Consider the following 21,611-nt stretch of genomic DNA (forward strand, 5'->3'; position numbering starts at 1 on the left):
TATTAATGCTTTGGATGATCAGCATTGAAAAGTGCATAGATGGGAAGAACATGCCTTATCTTTTGCGTCAGCAAAACTGAAGCTGTAGATGCAAAAGGTTGCAAAGTCTGAAATTTCAAAACACTGTTAGAGCTGAATAGGTTGGTTTTGCCACCTTTTTTCTGTCAAGCTTTCTAGAATCCATTTCACTCCTTTTCAGACTTCCTTTTTTTTTTTTTTATTTCCTCAAAAAAAACCAACCTCTCTTACAACTGAAAAGAAATATGCAGTGGAAACTACTTTAGTTTTCTATTCCAGATCATCATGGAATTTACGTGTGGCCAGACATGGCTGCATCTGACTCTACCCAGTAGAAAACAGCCAATCTTTTCAGGTACACCAACTTGTTTAACGTCTGAAATAGCTCAGTGGTGGTCTCCATGATCCTTGATGGATGAGGAGAGTTGAGGGGTTTCTTGGGGCCCATTTCTCTGTGCTGGCAGCTCTGACTGCCCAGACAGCTCTCCCCATCCCCTTCACTCCTCCTCCAGTTTACCCTCAGCCTTAAGGATCCTCTATGGAATAAACACAGTCTATGGTTTTGTGATTTCATTTCCTAGACCAGAAAGAACCTTCCAGTCCTACCATGGATGAAGAAACAAAAAGACTGGGGGAAAGCAGTAGGAACAAGATTGTGCCAGTAATGGATTTTATAAGAAGCACCAGAATAAGTGTGAGTATAAGATTCCTTTCTGGTGTGTAGTGTGTGTGGTGGCAGAAGCCTCTGTGTGTGCGTGTGTGTGTGTGTGTGTGTGTGAATGACCCGTGCTTTTTGGTGGGTTCTTCATGCTGCACGTGCTCCTCCTGTGTCCAGAAATTGTGTTCCATTAATTCTATTAGGAGATGAATTCAAATGGGGTTTACATACCTTTAAGAAGCAGTCTTAATTATTTAACAGTGTACCCAGTTTATTTAAAATGCCTTTACATGAAATTTTCTCAAATCTTTATGGCCTATTTTATTATAGCCCTTCTTCACATAACCACCAAAACTATTGTTAATATGTTTAATACTCATAGTATACTACACCTACCACCAGGATCTCCATTAGGTGTTAGTAATTGCTACTTGAAGCATTTCTAGTGGTTCAGATCCTGAACCCTATGTGTTGAAGTATGTGAAATAACCTTCAGATCTGCTGCAAACATATTAAAGGTATAGCAGTTAATTCTACTCCATACCTTCCGCAATAATGTACACAGCATTTCAGCACCGTGGCTGTTGATTAGCACAAAAGGTCAAAAATCAAATTTGCATGTAGACTAGACTGTTTTAATGCAATTCTTAAATTATTCCTCTGAAAATAGGAGGAAGAAGCCTCTCCTCCCCAGATTGTGAATGCTAATGTTAATGCTTTTTCCCCAGCAATAACCGGTTTCGAGTTTTCTGCACGTTGAAGGAATCAGAGCCATTTTCTCGTCAGGGGTGTCTTAGCAAATCACAGAATTTATATTCTTAGATAGGAGGTTGACAAAAACTGCTACTTAGCAACCCCTAGCAAGGAAGAAACATTAGCTAGATATTTGGAGAAGCTCTATCTCCTTTAGTCTCAGAGAGCAGCTGCTGAAACAACAGTAAGTGCCTGCACTCACATGTTTAGTGGGAGGTAAAGGTGCTTAGTACTTTTCCAAAACGGGTGCTCTCAAAGTGTCTGCATTGCTGAGAGGCAGGAGAAGCAGGCTGAGGTCAGACATCCCCAAGGAAACACAGCTGCTTCTCTCCAGTTCTTCCCTGAGGCCTTGTGCTGTTGGCTTTGAATGACCAAAAGCCCAAGTTATTGATGTGCAGGCTAATAGAAGTGGCATCTTTGAGAAAGTGAAATATCTGTTCCTGCTGTGGGCATTGCACTTCAATGCACTTCAAGAAGCTACAGGTGCAAACAGGCAGTGGGTTTGGTACTGGATACAGAATAAACCCGTTTTTTCCAAAAGCCCCAGTAAAACAGCAATTAAAAAAAAAAAAAAAAGAGTCCACAATTCTCTCTTTGGGTATAACATAGAGCTTTTTGAGGTGAAATTCCTCTACCACAGTTACATAGGCAGCAGCAAACTTGCCTTTTTTTTCAAGGAGGTCGGCACAGCATCCCTGGGGCTCAGGCCAGGGCCACCCCAGTGCCACCTCCAGCAACACAAAGAAAGGAATAACATGGTTGAACCATGGTCCTGCAAATTTATAACCAGCCCTGGGGGTCAGTGTGGGAGCTTTAATGGAGAGGAGGGAAGCTCCCAGGTAGAAGGAGTTACCACAGAGTTAGAACACCTACTAATTCCATATTCATTGTCATCCACTTTCCTTTCAGTTGTCGTAGGATTACAAGATCCAAGCAAGACAGAACCTCTGACCCAAAGAGCAAATGACAATGCCAATTACACCTGATAATACAGAAAGGCACAGAGCCAGAGTTGCTCTCCTACTGGGGATGAACATCTCTTTATGGACCTGACAGATATGGCAAATTTTGCTTCCTTGAAAGTATTCCAAAGTTTCCTTTAAGCTAGAAATATGACCCATCTTATTTCCATCACACACAAAATAAATTATAAACTTCTGTAAGACAAATTTCAGACTTGAGCTGTACAACAGAAGATAAAAAATAATATCTTTGGTTTTTAATAGAATTAACATTCCTTTCCGTCCTCTTTTTCATTTGAAGATGCAAAAGTACAATCCAAATTCTTGTCCTGATCAGATTTTTTTGAAACAAAGACCTCACTGCTAAAGTAGAGCTTATTAAGCCATGGCAACACTCAGTACTCAAGTCAATTCTGCCAGTTTTGCAGCCACGCAACCTAGAATTAGTTGTATGCTTTATACACACACCACTGTCAGCAAGACGTGAAGTTTCATGTTAAAAAAGCAGAGGATTTTCTCTTTCCCTCCCCCATTCTTCATAAAGAACAGCCAGTCCCATTTAAATCAAGTGGACATTTGTGTGTCATAAAGCAAGAAGCATTTGAGAAAGAATGTCACAGTCTGGTCCCTGTGCAGCATCATCTGTGGCTGGTGGGGAAATGCCATAAACCTCCTCTACCCAGAAATACATACCACGGCACAAAGGTTATTTTATTTGCCCTAAAAAAATAGCTACTGGCCAGACCTTCAACTACTCATTTCCCAGCCAAGATTGCCAGCACTGACAAGTGGTTATTCTATCAAGGTTATTTCACTGGGGTAATTTTTCCTACTTTGCATACATCAAGTTTGCCTTTCTCCTGCTGTAATCCCATGCTGATGACACATGATGCTACTTAAGAGGAGAAACAGTGGCCAGAGGGGCTTATTATACTGCTCGTATCATAAAGGTGAACAAAACCTACCATATGATTCACAGCATGATGCTTATATTTACAGACCTCACTGTTTTGTTGTCTATTTTTTAAGTGGAGGGAAAGTGTTTATTTCACACAGATTTCAGCACACAGACTTTCTGAAGGATACCAAGGGCATTAAAGAAACATTATGATGGATTTTTTCCGCTTGTTACTGCAATACACTACAGAGCTGCTTGCAAGGCATAACTTCATTCACATTTCTGAGCTGAAAAATAGTGGCAAAGACTCCACAATAGAAAAGAAGAACTACTGGGGGCATTCCAGGCTTTTGCAAAGTGGTGCTCTTTAAGCTGAGAGTTAAACATGCCGGGCATATTGGATGTGATACATCCTGCTTAAAATCCAGGCTGACCAACCTCTTTGCTTTTCTTTTTCTTTAGCACTCAGCAATTTAGCTTTATTTATAAATAGAAGTGGCAGAAGGGATGACTCCTTTCTTGCGTATAGAGAAAAGCAAAAGGTGGGGGTATCGTGCTGAAATTCTCAATACATGAAAGGACAAATGATTCACTCCTCTCACATGCTCTCCAGCTCCTTTTTTGCAGTGAAAGCCCATCCCAGCTTTGCTCTGGTTGTTAGTGCTGGGTGTTTAGAAATAGCAGGTAAGCTCCCTCCAGAACTGACTGATCTGCTTTGTGTGGGTGCTCTTTCATCCCAAGGTCAGAGGAAGGAGAATGTCACAGGGCTGATCCTCGGGCCTCAGGACCTTATTTCTCTCCCAGCAGGAAGGTCTTCAAAGATGCCTCTGGGAACAAACACCCTTTTTTGTTTTATCTTAAAGGGAACTTGAACAGCAAGAAGTTTTCTAGAGAATGCTCCCACTTGGGAGGACCCCTGCCTCAGACAAGACTGCCCGTTATGAAGTAATTCCTCAAGAAATAGTCCATCAATTGCTCCTTTTTACTTTTTCCTTTAAATTCTTGGCATACCAGACAATAGGGATGAGATCCACCCAGAAAGTAACATCATCATCATTTAATCGTTTATTATCTGAATATGTTACTGCATTTCTAACCAGGATACAACTGTGACTCCATAATACTACATTTGTTGATTCCTTTGCTACCTGATTCTTTTCCACTGGAGTCTCAATTTAAGTTTGCTATTTGCTTAACCTTCACTGTGCCTAGCTGAGCTGATTCCATCTTCATCTGATTGCCAGGTAACTTTATTATGTTTTTTACTGCAGCTTAGTAGCCCCTTGAATTCTGCTATAGTTCATGTAATTCTCATCATGTGCATCAGCTCCCTGTGGAATTTTTTTCTCCTGCCAGCAGCAGTTATTTACTTCCTCTTTCTGCATTTCTCATTGTCATTGCAACACCACCTCTGACAATATTCAACTCCCTTTAATCCCTTCAAAAAAACCCTGGTTGTTGGTTATTTATTTACTTCCAACCTCCTCTAAACTCACATAGCATTGCTGTGTCCATGGAGTGTGTGTTGTCTCAGATACCCAATTTGTTTCCCATGGCTACCTGCTCTGCTCTCATATTTTTCTGAAGACTCAAGCAGAGGAAGAATTGTTTTCTTTTAGCCTTTGCTTTCTTAATCACTGGAGAAGCCCCCAACAGACACAGCACGATGAGAGAGGATTGTTACCTGCTTTCTTAGCTGATGACTCAGCGTACTCATTTCTTAGTGCTCACACAAAAAGGGTTTGGGCGGATTTCAAGAATAGCAGAGAAAGAACCATTTGCTGCACCTCAGATGTTGTGAGACTATTTCATGTTGATAAGAGCTCTCTTTCTCGTGAACTGATGGCTTCTCCTTATTTTAATGCACACATCTCTACCTGGGAAAACAGCTGGATGGTTTTTGGACACAGAAGATCAGGTGGAGACAGAGCTCTGTTTTGTTCCTTGCTTCAGCACTGCTCTAACTAGACTGGGTCAGACTTACAATTTCACATATCAGAGAGCCCAGAAATCTCCTTTCTTGCTAATATCTCCCACTAATACTAGATCAGGTCCTGAGAAACTGACTCCTCAAGTGATAAAAATAGTTTGTAAGAAGGTTGTCCTGGTCTGCTCTTAGAGATGGGTCAACAGAAATTCATGACAAGGTGGGTCCGGAAGGACTCTCCTGGCTCCTCAAGTCAAATCACCTGCTGTTATACACCTTTGTGTCACCATATATCTTATTCATAACTTGAGTAAAATTCTTCTTAGAACTAGTTAGGCTTTCTTTCTTTACTGCTCTGGGTGAAACACACTGCAGACCTTCAACCTGAATTGTCAGAAGCTTAATTGCCACCCCAGTCTTATTTGTACCTATTTATACACAATGGTCCTTCTGCTATCATTGTCTTTTATGTCTCCTTCCCTTTTCAGTTGTTTGCTCTCTTTGGAATTTAGCCCTGCATTATGTTTATTGAGAAGAATAATAAGCTCTTGGCATTTTCATTAATAGACTAATCAAAGCACACTTCTCTCAAAAGAGGTATCTCCTACCGTGCTGGCTTCTCTGCTCCATGATGCTTGGGTTTAAATTAACCTCTCCAAACACAGCTGATTGGATCTATCTGCAATACTCAGAGAACTGCTGACCAGAGCTCCCTTTCCCTATGCAGTGCCTGATTCTCTCCTTCAGCTAATGGAAATACCAGTTCATTGGCTCAGCTCTTTCTTTTCCAGTTGTTCTCATATCTGGAGCTCTCAGACTACAGCTCCAGTCCTGCCACTGGTCTCCAGCACAGTCTTTTATTTCAGACTATTTTACCACTGTCTTTGGTATTATATTAAAAGGGATAAAATTAACTGTATCAGGATTATTTGTGTTTTTCTAGAGTTAAAGAAAACTGAGGTGTTTTCTATTATTATTCCTGTAAGATGTATGGAAAGATTAGAGTTGTTACTAAATTCTTAGACTTGATGAAAGAACCACTGTTATAATCATTTTGGTAACACTTGATGCTTGCCTAGTGAAAATTTCTGCAAAACCAAGATCAAGAGCAAACCAAATGGTCGAGATTCTTTGTGATCAAGATTCTTTGTGAAGAGAAGTTCAATTTAAAAACAGGACACCATTTACTGAAAAATAAATGTCATTTCAAACTTCCCTTTCAGTCTCATTCCAAACTTTCCTTTCACTCTCTTCAATATACAATTGGACCTAGAATCACCTACCTGAAGTGCATGGAAATGGCAGCATCAGGGTGCCACCATATGGAACTGCCAGAACAAAGGTCTGCTAAAAATACTGGAAGTGGTTTTGAAAATTGATGCCAATTCTTGGAATTTCAGGCACTTAAGTGCATTCAAAACCCTGATTAGATGAATGGAAATTTCACTCTGAAGGGCTGAGCATTCAGATATGCAATGGCTCCATCTCGTCGGGAATCTAGGCCAAATTGCTTTTGAAAATCTCAGTAGGGTGCTTATTTGCATTTTTGGCATCAGAATACTTCTGAAAATATGGTGGCAAGGCTGCCATCCATCAAACACTTCAGCAGGTGCTGAGATTTTATGCAAGCACTTGGCTGAGCTTCTGTATTCACACACTTAAAATTTACCATGTGCCTGGCTGCCTGGAGGATCACAGACCACCTCTGCAGGTTTTAGTCCCTCAAGGTTATATATTTGAAAACTCTAGATTTGCCTAGTCTGCAAACAAACCATAAGCTGACACACTGCGTGCTTCCTCCACCTCTTCACTGAAACTTTAGAAGCAATCCATAAAAGTCAAGTAATATCCAATAGAGGAGATGATGGGAAAGCCATTTCCAAATGAGAAAATTGCATTTGAGTTTATCTGCTGTCCCCCTTCCCATATGTTATGACTGCATATTTATTTTTCTAGTACTGCTAGTGAGATTGTGGCAAGAAAGTCTGGGGTTTTTAACCCTCTCTAAAGATTGTCAGCAATGTCATTTTAAAGGTGCTGGATGCCATATTGCTCAACCCATTACCAGCACAAACATACAGGTTGATAAGCTTCAAGGTATAGGGCTTATAAGATAAGGGTTTTTTCCTATGACTCTCCTCTAATCCATTTGTTTTTGCTGGGGAAAGAGGACAAGCACAGATCACGTCCAAGAGTGATGGAGAGGTTCCATTGCCTCCTTGGCTGCTTGCAGAGAGAGTGGAGGAACAGCCCCAAGTGATGAATCAAGTGATGGCTGAGCTGGCCACCCTTCCATACCTACAGGAAATCTCTTGGGAGGGTGCCAGACTGGTCACTTCTTATTTCTAGCACTTATTTTGGCCTTTAGAAGGAGGCAGCCAGGTAGGGAAGGGCTGGGACAGAGCTTTGCACTTCAATTTTCTCTGGAAGTCATTTTTCCAGTGTGTGGACCTGAAGTAGTTTTTAAATCCTCCTTCAGTGCTTTGTCAGAGGAGGTGCTGATCACCTGCAAGGATGACTTTTATAGAACCAGCATGACTCATCTGTGGGCATATTTTTAAAACCTCTTCTTTTCCCCCAAACCTCCCCAAATCAGTCTGGGGAAATGATTGCAATTATTCAGATCGTGCTACTTTGAGTTATCTAACATCAGAAGCCACCTGCGGCAAAACAGGCCCAATCTAGTTACAGCTGAGGGAAAGGAGAGGAAAGGTTTTCTTTCCTGCTTCCATCCACAACTTGCTCTCTGTACCTGAATAATCCTGTGTGCCTGCTATGCTTTGTTTTTCCCGTTGTGAAAGGAGGGCAGTGATGCCAGTCATTAATAACCTGATAGTACATCAATAAGCTGCAATCAGAAAGCACCATATGATTACTCTTCCTCAAGGCTGTCAGGTTTTACCATGGGGGAAGGAGGGAACTCAGGCAGATGCAAATTTTAAGCATTTCATTCTAGAAAATAAATAAATAAATAAATAAATAAATGCAAGTCCCTCCACGGTCCCTGCATTTAAATGCAGTTCAATTTTGATGATCCAACTAAAAAACTCGTGGTTTTCCCAAAGCCAGTCCCTTGCCATTTGTTTGCAGTCCTGCAAAATCTCCTAAGCTCTGCAGAATTAAAGCTTCACAGCAGCTTGCTTTAGGGAAGAGGAGCAGCAGCCTGCAACTGCAGGAGGTGGTTGCCAGACTTTGAAGTCTGGGCTCGAGATAAGGAGAAACGACATTGCAAAGAAACTCTGTTATTAAAAGACATTCTCCTTTTGATGCAAGTTCTCTAGTATTAAACTTCAGCAGGCCCACATTTCAAGGCTGACTAAAGGGTCTTGAGTTATTAGTACATATTTCAGCGATAGGTTTTTCTCCAGGGCACAATATTTTCAGTACATCAGGCGTCCAGCAAAGGCTCTTACTCTCTTGTCTGTATCCTGTCATGTAGTAATCATAAGCCTGACCTCCCTGGAAAGCTTTCTGGGGAGGCTTTAGGCCACCCAAGACATAGGTCTTCAGTCTCTTAAGGGTAGGACTGGGCAGAACAAGAGTCTGTGCTGGGAGATTTAAGTGACAGACTTTAAATCTTTCAACGGAACACACATTGTTTGTTTACTGAGCCCAAGGTAAAAATGTTTTTTAAAAGAATAAAGACAGAAAATCTCTACCAGCTACACTGCATTAATTCAGAATTCATTTATTTTTCTTTGTTCTGCCATCCTGCTGTAAAATATATCTTTATTCTCTCTTTGCAAATGGAGGCTCGGTTGCTTTTAAACTGGAATATTTTAGTAAACTTAAGGCACCACAGTGTTGAGGCACAAGACTACAGGCAAGAACTTGCAGAGTAACTTCACCAGGGAGTGATTAATGGGCTTTATCTTTCCTGGTGGCACCAGCCCACATGGCACAGGCTTTTACTATGCCAGTAGGGATCAGTTCCCTACCACATCCCAGCATCATCAGGCACAGAACATCCCTGCCCATCGTTGGGTCTGCACACCTGAATCACCCAGGCAGTGAGAGATTCTCACTTGCTCAGCCCACCTGTCATCCTCCTCATTTCACAGGGGTCCAGGCAGGATTCAATGTTTGGAGGACTGGGCTGTGCTGGTGTCATTCAGCACCTCTCAGTGACTGCTACAGAGGCAACCCCATGTCCATGGGGTCAGAATCACAGAGATCTAAATTTTTCCTTTGAAGAAAACTGAGCTGGCCAAGTTCTAATCTCGCTTGGACTAATAAAAATTTAAAATAATTCCTCTGAGGTCATTCTGACTTTACACTGGTAAAACTGAGATAAGACTTTATGACCAAGCAAGGCAGTTAAATTGTGTGAGTTAGAAAAGGCTAAAGATGCCAAATGTTTGCCTTCACATACAGAAGAAGTTGTATAAAGTTTAAAACACGCTGAATTTATAATAGTGCAATTCACCAGGATCCCAAAGGCATTTCAGTTATAAACTCTTCTGTGTAAATGTCTTCCTGTAACTAAATAAATAGAGTCCTAATATACTGCACAAAGAACCTCAACTGATGCCTTTTTAGGTCAGTATTTATTCAGAGACCCTGGGAAAATGAAGATTCTGTGGTTTCAGTTTGCTTGAACAGTTGAATGCAACTGGAGAAAAAACCCCGAAGAAAACCTTTCCAAGGTTTATGACTTCTCTGTCACCATATTTGTACACCATAAATCAAGATGAAAGGTTGTTACAAAAAAAAAAGGGAAAAAAAATCTATTTTCATTTAAAATCAAAAAAAGGACAAGTTTGTTTGTTGTGGTTTTTTTAAAGCAGCATTTCTCTTTGGGGGGATTTTCCAAAAAATATCAGCTATGGGAGAATTACTGTGGTTTGCCGACTGCCCTCTCTTGTAGCAGCCTGGTTTACCTTCCAATAGAGCTGGTGAAAAACTTTGGATGACAAAAATTAAAACCAGAGCACACACTGAGCACTTTTCACTGGCATGTATCAATGTCAATGAAACTTTGATTGTAAAGATTTCTTGTTTTATCTTCTTGCCCAAAGCAGTGAAATCTGCAGGCTGGTTGGGCCACCAGAGCAGCCCCTTATGGGTGACAGACCAATGTCCTGGTCCCCACCCCAGTGGGTGCTGTTCAACCAGTTCTTCAGAGAGAATTACTCCATGAAAAGCAGCAGAAACATCTTCCCTTTCCCCTGACCAGCTCCTCCAGTGCCTGGTTGGATGCAGAACCTGTGTTTTGCCCATTCTGCCCTTAATACCCTTAATCTCTGGGATGTGTCTATTCTGGATTCATAGAAGGAGATTATGTGTCATAAAAGTATTGTGATGGAAGATTTCTGAGAGGTTAACTCTTTTCCCATTGAAGCCAGAGGCAGGAATTTGCAGTTTTGTTTTTCATGAATGCTGATACGTGACTTAAAAACACCAGAAAGTTTTCATCAAGTGTTTGGACCAACAAGATCCAGCCTAATGACTGCACAAGCACAGAGGAAGCAGGCTGTGACTGAGCATAGCAAATTTCTTAAGTGAGTCAAAAGAAGATTCCTACATCCTTTATCCAATGTTGGGATACAGACAAATAATTTTGACTTCAAATATCTGAGTGCACAGAATAATTTGAGGAAATGCACATCTGCTTCTTGAATCTCAAGGCAGCATTTTCGTACCTTGTGCAATGACCCTAAATGCTGATGTTTTCATTTTCATCACCTATGTACTCATATTAGACTGCTGCCCACCTAGGTACAGATGGAAGAGACAAATTCTCAAGGGAAGATACAATTTCTCCATGAATTCTGATGCTTATATTACCCAATTCCTTGTAATGAGTAAAATAGTTGGGAGGAGACTCCAAAAACCATTGTTTGGGTTCACTTTAACCAACTAAACATTTTGGAACAGACCTACTGGAGCACAGCAACACCACAGGTATTAAACACCACTCTCTCCCAGTTTGTCCTAGACACCAGTGCCAATGGCTGCTCAAGAATCAGACCCTTGTGCCTCTCTGCCTGAACTAAGAAGAACTGAAGTATTTCCAAGTGTTTGGGAAGGGTGCAGGGTGAGGAAATGCCATGGAAGGGTCCTGGAGTGAGGCAATGCTACAGCTATCTGGAATTTTAGCTTCCCCTCTCACACTAAGGACTTATTAGCAAGTATTTTCCCTCAGCTTCTTTTTATAGTTTACACTAGAAATTGTCAGCCTTGGGTTTATGCTCTGTTATGCTGAATGATGGGGAGAAGGAATGGTTTGCCAAAGGAAAAGGGCAGTAAAAGCAAGGAAAATGAGCTAGATACTTCCAGCTACAGTAAAAGCATCTCAGCTTTAGTGTCGTCCTCTTGTGAGGTTTTACATGCTACTTTAAATGATGATACATTAGCCTTGGGAGAAAATACTAAAAAGCATTCATGTACGACACAGAATAGCTCAGACAGCTGAAGAATAAAATACGGAGCCTTTATTCTTTACAACCCCAGCCCTCCTTTGCTAAATATAAACATTGACTGCATTAAAATGTATAGACTTAAGTACAAATTTTCCAGAGGATTTTTTCCCGTTGTGAAGTATTTTATACCCACAATAATAACAGTGTAATGGCAGAAGCAGAGATGAGGTGGCAGTGCTCATTGTGTGAAAGACGAGTAATAAAATCATCGGCGTACAAATGATTTTTTAATTAGGTTTTAATCTGTGTATTTAGAGAAGTTATTTCTGTGTGAATTCCACACTGATAATTTTTATCTCGGTGCCACAGCTGCAGTCACTAATGGCTGGTGGCATGGACACCCTTGAAGTTAGAAGTGAAGAAGATTGTGTGTGGAGTAAAATTCAGAAGGTAAAAACCTGCAGCAAAGGGCACGAGGGTGCATCATTCCTTGGGGAGTAACTTATACCTCAGTCATACCTGTTTGAAAGGTAGAAAGAAAGTAGGTGCCATTTGAAACTTGACCACAGGCCTGGAACTTTACTGGTGCTCAGGCACTAAGCACAAATACATATTTATTATTTGATTTAGCCCTTGCATTGAACTTTGTCCACGTCAACAGTCTCATGGGGTTGTTTAACACATTAAAAAAAATAAAAAAAGGAAAAAATCTGACCTGACTAGCTTATTTTTTGCTGATAATTAGAATTCTCTTCCATCTTTGTCATTTGCAGTACTGTGCTAATTGGATGTTGGGGGGAAAATTGTTGGGGAATAAAATTCAACCCAGCAAATTAGGTCTCTTAGTGGAGCTCAAATGAGGCTTTGGTGATGTGAGAGGTAAAAGACATGTAAATGCCTTTCTGGATTCTCTGCACAGCAACCGGTCAATTTAATCCTGAAAGGATTTGTGAAATGCAGGGAGTCTTGTGCTGGTTCTCTGTACAGACAAATCTGACCCGACAGAATGAATAATAGGTCAGGCTGGGTTGTAATTGTAAAAATATAAGATCCTCCTAAGTCTTTCAAAGCAGAGCAAATCACAGCTCTGGGCATTCACCACCATCGACATTCAGCCACTCGTGAGGAAAAGGACGTGAGCAACGCGTCACCAGGAAGGGAAAATGTTATTGATGGTTCCTACAGCTCCACCAGATCCCAGAGGGAGGCACACTCGCTCTAAATTGTGGATACAAAGGGAGGGTGGTGAATAGAGGGTTTGCATTTCTGCACTGGCAGGACTTTGAAATTGCCCTTCTTTGGGATTTGGGGTTTACAGACGGATTTCAGGTAAGATACTGAAAACCCCAAACCCTCCTGCACTGAGTCAGTGTACCCAGAGTAAGCAAATAAGGTACTGATGTCTGAAAGAAACCACAGGGGTGGAGGGTCGAGATATTTCAAGGTGATTGTATTTGGTATATTTCTAAGTTACTTGAATTAAAATTTCAGAAAGTATCTATCTCTTCTGAGAGAAAGTCTGAGTAGGTGTGCATTGCCTCAGTTAGCTGTCAGATCAGTGGCTTTTAATAAAGTTTTCCAAGAACAGAATGTTTTCAGAAAGTAATCAAATCCTGAATGCCCCAAATTATGGATAGACTGGGTCTCATCTCTTTCAAATGTGCATGAGGCTAAACAAAGGATAAATATTCCTACCTTTTTGACATTGCACAGGGATAGTCTCTAAAACTCTCACACCTGCCTACAAATCAGAGGATAATCTTTGGCAACACAAATTCTATATATGATAATTATTATATATATTTACACAATTGCATACATTTTTCCTGCCACATGTAATAAACATTGATAACTAGATTAATGCAAATGATATATCTACCAATAGGCTGTTCCCTGTACTTCTCTAGCTCTTAGCCCTCCCGTTTTCAGACAGTAGACTTAAATATAAAAGGCAGTTTTTCAAAGCTTTTCCAAAACTCAGGATTTTAATTCACTGTCAGATGTTTGAACAACCAGCCCAATTTTCACAGTTCTGAATGATCACAGGTCAGAAGCTGTTGAGAATGGATTGCAGTTGTGTCCAAGGACACAGATATTATTTACCTATTTATTAATAAATCCTTAAAATTTTGTTTATTCCCACATATTTCAATAGGAAGCGGCCCATATTTCATTGTAAATTCAGTAAAGAAAAGTATTTTCTTTTGTGTATTTGTCTATAGGTACCTATGTCCTTTATATTTCTCTGAATATAATTTTAACAGAAATCAAACTAGCGTTTAAAACCCAACTGGTATCCCATATTATGCCACATGAATCTGTGCATAATTCAATATTTGGGATTAAAATTTACTCAATCCATTAAAATCTGCTCTCTGCTTTTGTAAAATTTGATGCTTCAAAATTTTTTCGCGTTCTGAACATATGTTTGCATTTAATTTTTGACAACTCAGATAACTATTTGATTTGAGGCATCTTGTTCCAAACAGAACTCACTGTTTGCTTCATAATGCAATAATATTTTTCTGTATTATATCAGAACAGAGAAATTAAAAGCATCATCAACTTTGCTTTTTTAAGAAGTGCATTTCAGCATATTCTGGTTTAAATAGAGGAGACAGGAGAGCACTCAGAGAGCTTGGGGGATAGGGGTTGTTGGATTTTCTTGGTGGTTTGCGGTTGTTTTCTAAATCAGCTCTAATTAAGAATATTACACTAGCTTAAAGATCTCTAACACGTTACTAAGGAGGAGAATTAAATCTGATGATTAAAAATTGATGTCGTGTGGATTAACACATCACTTGTGCTGGAACCATTTCCAAAAGTTCATATTTCTCAGTTCACTCATTATGTGACACTGACTGTAGGAGAAAGAACCTTCACACACATCTAGTTACAAGGCAATTATTTGTATTTTTGCTATTGATTTAACTTATCTGGAAACTGTGAAAGAGCATAAAGGAATTTATACAAACAGCTATAAGCGCAGAACTCTGGGAAGCTGTCAGTGATGCTCCCTCCAGTGAAGTTTGGCTTTTGCAGTAGAAACAGCTGTTGCACCTAATGAAAGCACTCAACATTTTTCTCTAATGCAGCAGAGTTATAGCAGTGCCTATTTTCCAAATGGTTAAAGGGTCTGTCAGAATTGCCGTTACAAACCACTGTTTTCAGAGTTTTATATTCCAGAGTCAGCCATAAAAAATTCATTCAGGCTGAAATCTGACACCGAAGGGCAGAAAGCCTGAGACCCAAACACTTTTCCTGTTGTCACATTGGAGGGTTTATCAAATTAGTTTGAAATTAATTTGGACAATTTTGAATTTGCAGGACTGACAAAGTGTGTAGCTTCAAGTGTTTTGGGTGTTGTGCCTCTCATCCAATTCACTGACAGATTTACGTTTTTAAGCCAACTGATTTATCAAGTGGGCTAATTGTTTGTGAAAGCTTAAACACAAAGATATGAAATATTATCTCATAATTAGCTGGAGAAAAGAGAACATCACTGCCCAGAAGATGCCTTCCTTGGGCTATGACTGCAGCCACAAGGAGAGCTGACCCAGGAAAGCCTAGATTACCTTGGGAGATTAAGAAACATCCTCCTATAAAGCCTTTACCCATGCACTAGATAACCCTGAAGAATGCCTGAGAGGCAGAAAAATAGGTTGGTCAGTCTCCCAGAATGCCTGTTCTTCAGGACTTTACCAACAGTTGTGCTTGCAGTCCACTGGATAAAACTTGAGCTTTATATTAGAAATTTGGGGAAATAAACACCCTCAGACCTTACCAGCAATTAACAGAGGGACTGATACCCAGGCTATTTCAGGACTATGGGTCTTCCCAAAAAATTTTACCACCATCCTTCTTTTTATAGTCGTCAGAAATTCCCAAACTGAACTTGCTGGTGGCCAGACCAGTGGGCTTGCAGAGGGTTTGAGGTACCATATTAGGGCTTGGGAATTCTTTTTTTTAGTTACTGCCTTTGTCCAGATTGTGTTAAAGGTTGAGTCTTGAAGGTACATAAATATCACACCATCAGCATTGCATGAGAATGGACTTCTCTAAAGCTCCTCTTATGCATAGTATCTAAAGCAGCCAACAGGAAACGTTAAGGGAAAGAGAATCAAACCCACTCGTCCAAGGGGGCTTTAATTCTTCACCAGTCACAGAGGTAGAAATGTGGGTTTGCTCACTGGATTTTAAAGTGTAAATTCTCTTCTTAATAAACTCAAATGTAATCTGAATTACTTTAGCAAGTCTGATTTAGCCCAGTGGTTTAAGCAATGTTCTCTGATGCACAAGGCTCAGCAGCAATGAACAGGAGACTTCCAAGAGATACTGGGGAAAACTGGGATGATAATTCAGCTCAGTCTCACAAATATCAGTCCAGGCACTTAGTCTCAAGCAGGTGAGGACACTCCCTCATAGCCAGATCTTTGCTGACAGAGTTAACACAACATAGATGACATATACTATGCACATCAGCGCTGTAACTAGTGGAAAAGCTCAGCCCTGAGTAACTCAAGGAATCAGGTCTCTGCATGGACCTTGCAGGACTTTATAGCAGCTACAGATGGGCAGAGAGGTTTAGAGTATCTCAGATACAGCAGGAAGGCCCCCCCCTTTCCTCTACAGAGCCTTTGCTTCTCTGCAGCCTTGTAAGTCAGAAAAATATAGAAATAAAAGAGATTACTTTCCTATCTCATAACAATAAATTAATTAATAAGTCCTCACAATATTGTTACAGTGAGAGGCATTTCATTAAATAAATAGGTACTTTAGAGCCTATCAACCAGAAACTTTTGACATCCAAAGAGAGAAGAGCTGTGTAAGTGCAAGTGCCACAATGGCTCTGCTTCCCCTACAAAGATAATAATGCAGCTCTACTTCTCTCCTCCATTTCGCCCCTAGGCTTTCATAGCAGTTTCACAGGATTCTCTTAACATCATTTGAACAGCCAAAGGAGAGACAGGAGCTGGCAAATAAACACTTTCCTGCACTTCCACATGTGAGACACTTCATAAAACCTTCACAACTGAGTTTACCTCAAGGGCATCACGTACTTTGCAATTTAGATAAGTTATTATGCCCATCATTTGCTGAGCTCAGTGGAATGCCTGTTTCATAAATCTGAAAGCAGAGCAAACATGGATGAGTGAATAAAAGAACAGATGTAACTTACATAAGGATAAGTATATAACAAAAGCTGCACTAATATATGTGAATATGAAATGAGGTAAAATTAGCCTAACATATTATGTAATGTTTTAACCAGGCACGTAGATTTTTCAGCAGTTGACCTCTGCTTACTGCGCCTCTGCCTTCTGCAGCAGCAGGGGAACACTATCTGATAAACTGTGCTCTTCCACTCACATTATCTCTTAATTGAAAGTCAAACCATGGAAAAGGGCCACAGACTTGCTGGGATTTTGGTCAGCCAGAAGAGCAAGGAGGGAGATTCATGGTATGTTGATGGAAGGTGGACATGTTGCTGAATAGTTTGTGCTGGCTGCTGGGACAGTTATTTGATGGATATGACTTTGTAACGTCTTATAGAGCCATCCAAGCCCACGCCACAGCCACTGAGACCTGTGCTTGTTCTCGGAAAATGCAGGCTTCAAAAATCCTGCTTTATTGCACTTTCTTGGCTCAAACTTGGCTGTTCCTAAACTATAGAAGGAAACTGGTTCCTGGTTTGTTCTCTTCTTGGGGCTGTGATGCAGCCAGGTGTTTCATGAACGTATGGACCTGTTGTGAAAAGGGAAAGCAGAGTATGGGAAAGGGTAGGAAAAGCCTTTTCTGAAACAGGAGTGGAAGTCTAATATGTAATGTCTAATGTGTAATGAAGTCAGAAAAGTGCAAATGCAAAAGGAAAACAATGTTAGTGATACTGATTCAGGTAGACAGAGTGAAGGAAACCAAAGAGCAGAGCAACCAGGTAGAAATGTAAAAATTTTTATTAGAGTTAACCAAAGATTGGCTTCACGTTAAGATTACAAATAACATATTGAGACATTCTGGAGGATTAACTCTGAATAAGCAACAGCCTCAAGAGGAATAAGAAGTAATTGTGGCTTAGGTTCTATAACCTGGCACCGAGTGAAGTTTTTAGATCAGGCAGAGGGAATAGGGAGGGTGTGTGAACAGAAAATGAGATCTGCCCCATTGAATCTCAGGTGATACAAAAGAATCATAGACAACTAAAGAGTCCCATTAATACATTCCACCCCCCTGTAGGGACAATAAAAGCACAACAGCACTCACGGAGTTCTTTGTGTAAGAGCGAGGTGACAGTGGGATTTCAGCAGTTATCAATACTCCTGGTCTCTAAAATCAATTTCCACCCCTGTGAGTCTCTGGTTCTTTGTGCCTTCCATACAAGAGAATAAAAGAAGCCCCAGCAAGATGCCTACATGGCCCTTGGCTACACTGGAAGAAGCAATTGAATCCTACCCATTTCTCACTCTCCAGTCACCAGGATCTAATATAAAGCTGATTAGTGATCACACACTAAACAGCTCTGACTCGTGATAGATCACCATTGCAATATAAAGAACAGAGGCTGTGGCTACTAAGAAGCAGTGAACTTTCAACAATACAAGGTTTTATTCAAACCTGAAGGAGACATTTTAGAAAATTTTAAGTTTGCTGCTTCACATCAGAAGGAAATTTCTGTACACAAAAACGTGGTTTTATTCCAGCTAAATCAGTCAGTCTAATAACACATATCATCTATATCCATGATGCTTAGGCCATGACAGCTCCAACAAAACACTGACAATGCTATCAGGAAGGAGTTTTGTGCTGAGAAAGGCTTTGGTCTATTCCACCAAACTATAGGGTGTGATAAGTCACTGGAATAATTTTAAATAGCAGCAAATCTGGCAACTGAGCAGTAAATGTCCTAAAATTGGAATAATGTAGGTGGTTGTAGCTGCCTGGCAGTTAAATCACAGGCAATTCTGGGCATTAACAGCCCCCACGTAAGGATTTAGGTAAACATTTCCCCAGCACTTGCTAATTGTGCCATCAGTTATAAACGGGCAGTCCACTCACCTGGTGCCCTCTGCCACTGAAGGTCTCCAGCCCTATAAATGCTTGCTACCAGGAAGTGTTACTGCTGTAAAAGATAGTGTGAGCCAACATGGTTGCTCATGGTAAACACTGTGCTGGACAGGGATTTCAGGAGAGCTTAGGAAGTACCAAAAGGACTGTCTGAGTTGTAAGGTAGTTAATAAGCATCAATGTTATTTTTTGTTCTGTTCCTCGTCCACAAAGACTCTTTCCACCATCTGCTTTATGCACTGGGGCTTTGTTATTGTGCTAAGGACCTACAGGCAAACTCTGGTTTCTGTTTCACTGAACTCATCCCTTACCAGTGGAAACGCGCACCGGAGCTGTCTGTCAGAATTCTCTCTTTAAGGAAAGGCAGTGCATACAAATGAGGCACGTGAGAACACAGAATCAGAGTGTGAGGGACAGATTTATCTCTGCATGGCATCTGAACTATGAACACTTCCCGTGGCAGGTTCAAGGCAAGAGCTGTGTGGTCAAACAAACACAGGGAAGTGGCTTTGCCCTGTCCATGGCAGCTTCTGTGCAAACCTACTTCCTTCCAAAAGCAACCACAGCAGTCCAAATGTGCTTCACTTAACACACACACAAACAGTAAAAACATAATTTTTTTCCCCCCAATTCTGAGCAACCTTTGCTCTGACTTTAATGGATCAGGATTTAATTTTTATTAAAATAAGAGTAGCTTTTCTCAAGCTTTTCCTCCACCCTCTACATAGCCACTCCTACTTACTCATAGGCCCTTCAAGTGCTGTTCCTTTGGTTATATTCACTCCAAGGAACACTTTAGCAAGTAGCTCTAGGAGACAAAGGAAAACATTGAGAGGTATTTCCTGTTTAAAAGCAGCTTATTTGCCTTCTGTTACTTATAACTCACAAGCAATAAAACTAGAGTCTGTATGCCAGAAGATCCTTCTTGCCATTATCTGTCATTTATAGCTCCTGCATACATTTACAAAAGCACCTTCTTTGAGCATGACTCCCCAGATTTGTATTGGGGTTTAGGAAGTTTGGATGTTTAGGCATTACAGAGAACGCACACACGCCCTTGCGAGACATACTTTTATGATTTTTACAGAGTCTGCTTGCTGCTCATCCAACTAAATTTTTTTCTAAACAACGTTATTTTCCTAGAGGAGTTCGTCCTTGGGGTATTCTGGTTTTTTCTCATTTTATTCTAAACTCTTTAGCAGGTACTATAACTGATATTTTGCATTTGCATTCAAAGTCACGCCAATCTTTCAAAAGATGTTTGTGCTTTCAGCTTAGCTTGTGATGAGGACAGATCCCCCACTTTTGAATAAGCAGTGAAGCTTCCTTTGGACAGTCAGTAAGTCACTGAACACAGACATCTGTTCCTTGGAACGGCCCCTTACAGCAAAGGTTGACAAGTTCTGTGACATCTGTGGCCCATCAGGACTTGGACAAAGCCGTGCTGAATGATGGATAGTCTCACAGTGCTCCCTCATCACAGTCAGTACATATCACTGGGTTGGGAACCATATGTGGGATGTCTTATCCCGATGAGCGCAGAAATATACTCGAATTGAGGTATTTCAGGGCCCAGCCAGATGCACCCAGGCAAGTTCAGAAGTGACTGACAGGGCATTACCAGAAACGCAGTAAGTTTTTCAGAAAAGGAGAATTGAACTCCCCACAAAGCCCTGCTTTGAAGAGAAGGTCGGTCCAGATGACCTCCAGAGGCCCTTACATTGAAATCTTGCAGTGATTGTAATTCAGCTGCAGCCAGCAAGTGCTGCTTACACATCCCTCCGTGCCATGAGCGAATCAATCAGGATGGCATCCAGAGAGCAGGGCTCAGCACTCACAGCAGCCAGTGGCTCCCCTTTATCCATCACTGGACAGCATGTACAAAAGGGCAGGATTAGAAATATTTTTATATCCTCCAAACAAGGCCCGTGTGTTCCTCATCTTTGCGTGGATCTATAGAATGTCATTTTCAAGAACTCCTGTAGGTTCAAATCAAACCCTAAGCCAAAGGGACATCATATATTGTCTCACCTGATAAGACCCTCTGCAGTTCATCCCTCCAGCTAATCCTGTTCAGTGCCTGTTACCCAAAGAGCCCAGTGTTTTCATTGCAGGCATAAACTGCATTAGACACATAACAAAACCGAAAGTATTTCTGGATTCCACCCAACCTTAGAGAACAATATAAAACCATTTCAGTTAAGAAAGAGCAGATCACCTCAGTATTTGCACAGGCCACAGATCATTTCCTTCTCCCAACAAACTCAGAAGTAAAATTCAGAGCAGAATAATTGACTTACAGTCCATCCAGCTACTTCAGGTGCACTAATTATTCTTTTCACCTTCTCACTCCATATCGGAATAGAAATGCCTTGACTTGTGGCACTGAGAAAAGGCAGGCACAACCTCACTCATTCAGCTAATTTTCCCCAAGAATAAAAGAGCAACAGTACTTTTGAGACATGACTTGTCGGTGCTGCAAGTCTGTTCTGATGTCTCAGCAGTACAGCAAAGGCTGTGCCATCTTGACCAGGAGCTTCTTGGTCCAAGGGCACACGGAGGCCTTGTCCTTCCCATGCATTTATCTGGCTGAAAAAATAGTGTCATTTCCTTTGTGTGGGTCAAACAAGTTGGCTTTTATTGTCCTGTTTCATGTTTTCATTCAGCCACCAGCCTAGAGATCTCTCTCTGCCCTGACTTAATACCACGAAGCCTTAGGTACACAGACCCAGAGTAACCCGCTGGCTTGACTCCCCAAATAACTCATGGGTATAAAGCTGAAGGCAGACAGTTGAAAACACCAGCACTACATATGTGAGCTCTTGTAGAAACCCGGGTGTTTTCTCAATGTTAATTCCCTTGCTCTTTGTTCTGCCCCTCCCCAAAACAACAATTCCCACCACTGGTATCTTCCACAACATTATCAATACAGGAGTTTGAAGCACAAAGAATTCTGAGGCAATGTAAAATA

At 40.9% G+C, this 21,611-nt stretch overlaps 1 long non-coding RNA gene across 1 annotated transcript in view; it reads left to right on the plus strand.

Moving 5' to 3' along the window:
- Nucleotides 1–250: 250 nt before the first annotated feature.
- The window catches only part of LOC126636175 (uncharacterized), a 52,066-nt gene continuing 30,705 nt past the window's right edge, over nucleotides 251–21,611 (plus strand). Inside the window, exons 1-2 of the long non-coding RNA XR_007627927.1 lie at nucleotides 251–373; nucleotides 600–712. This is a non-coding gene — a long non-coding RNA (uncharacterized LOC126636175). The remainder of the gene's footprint in view (nucleotides 374–599; nucleotides 713–21,611) is intronic.

Source organism: Myiozetetes cayanensis, unplaced genomic scaffold (assembly GCF_022539395.1).
Source record: "Myiozetetes cayanensis isolate MyiCay16 unplaced genomic scaffold, myiCay2020 scf13, whole genome shotgun sequence".
NCBI lineage: Eukaryota > Metazoa > Chordata > Aves > Passeriformes > Tyrannidae > Myiozetetes > Myiozetetes cayanensis.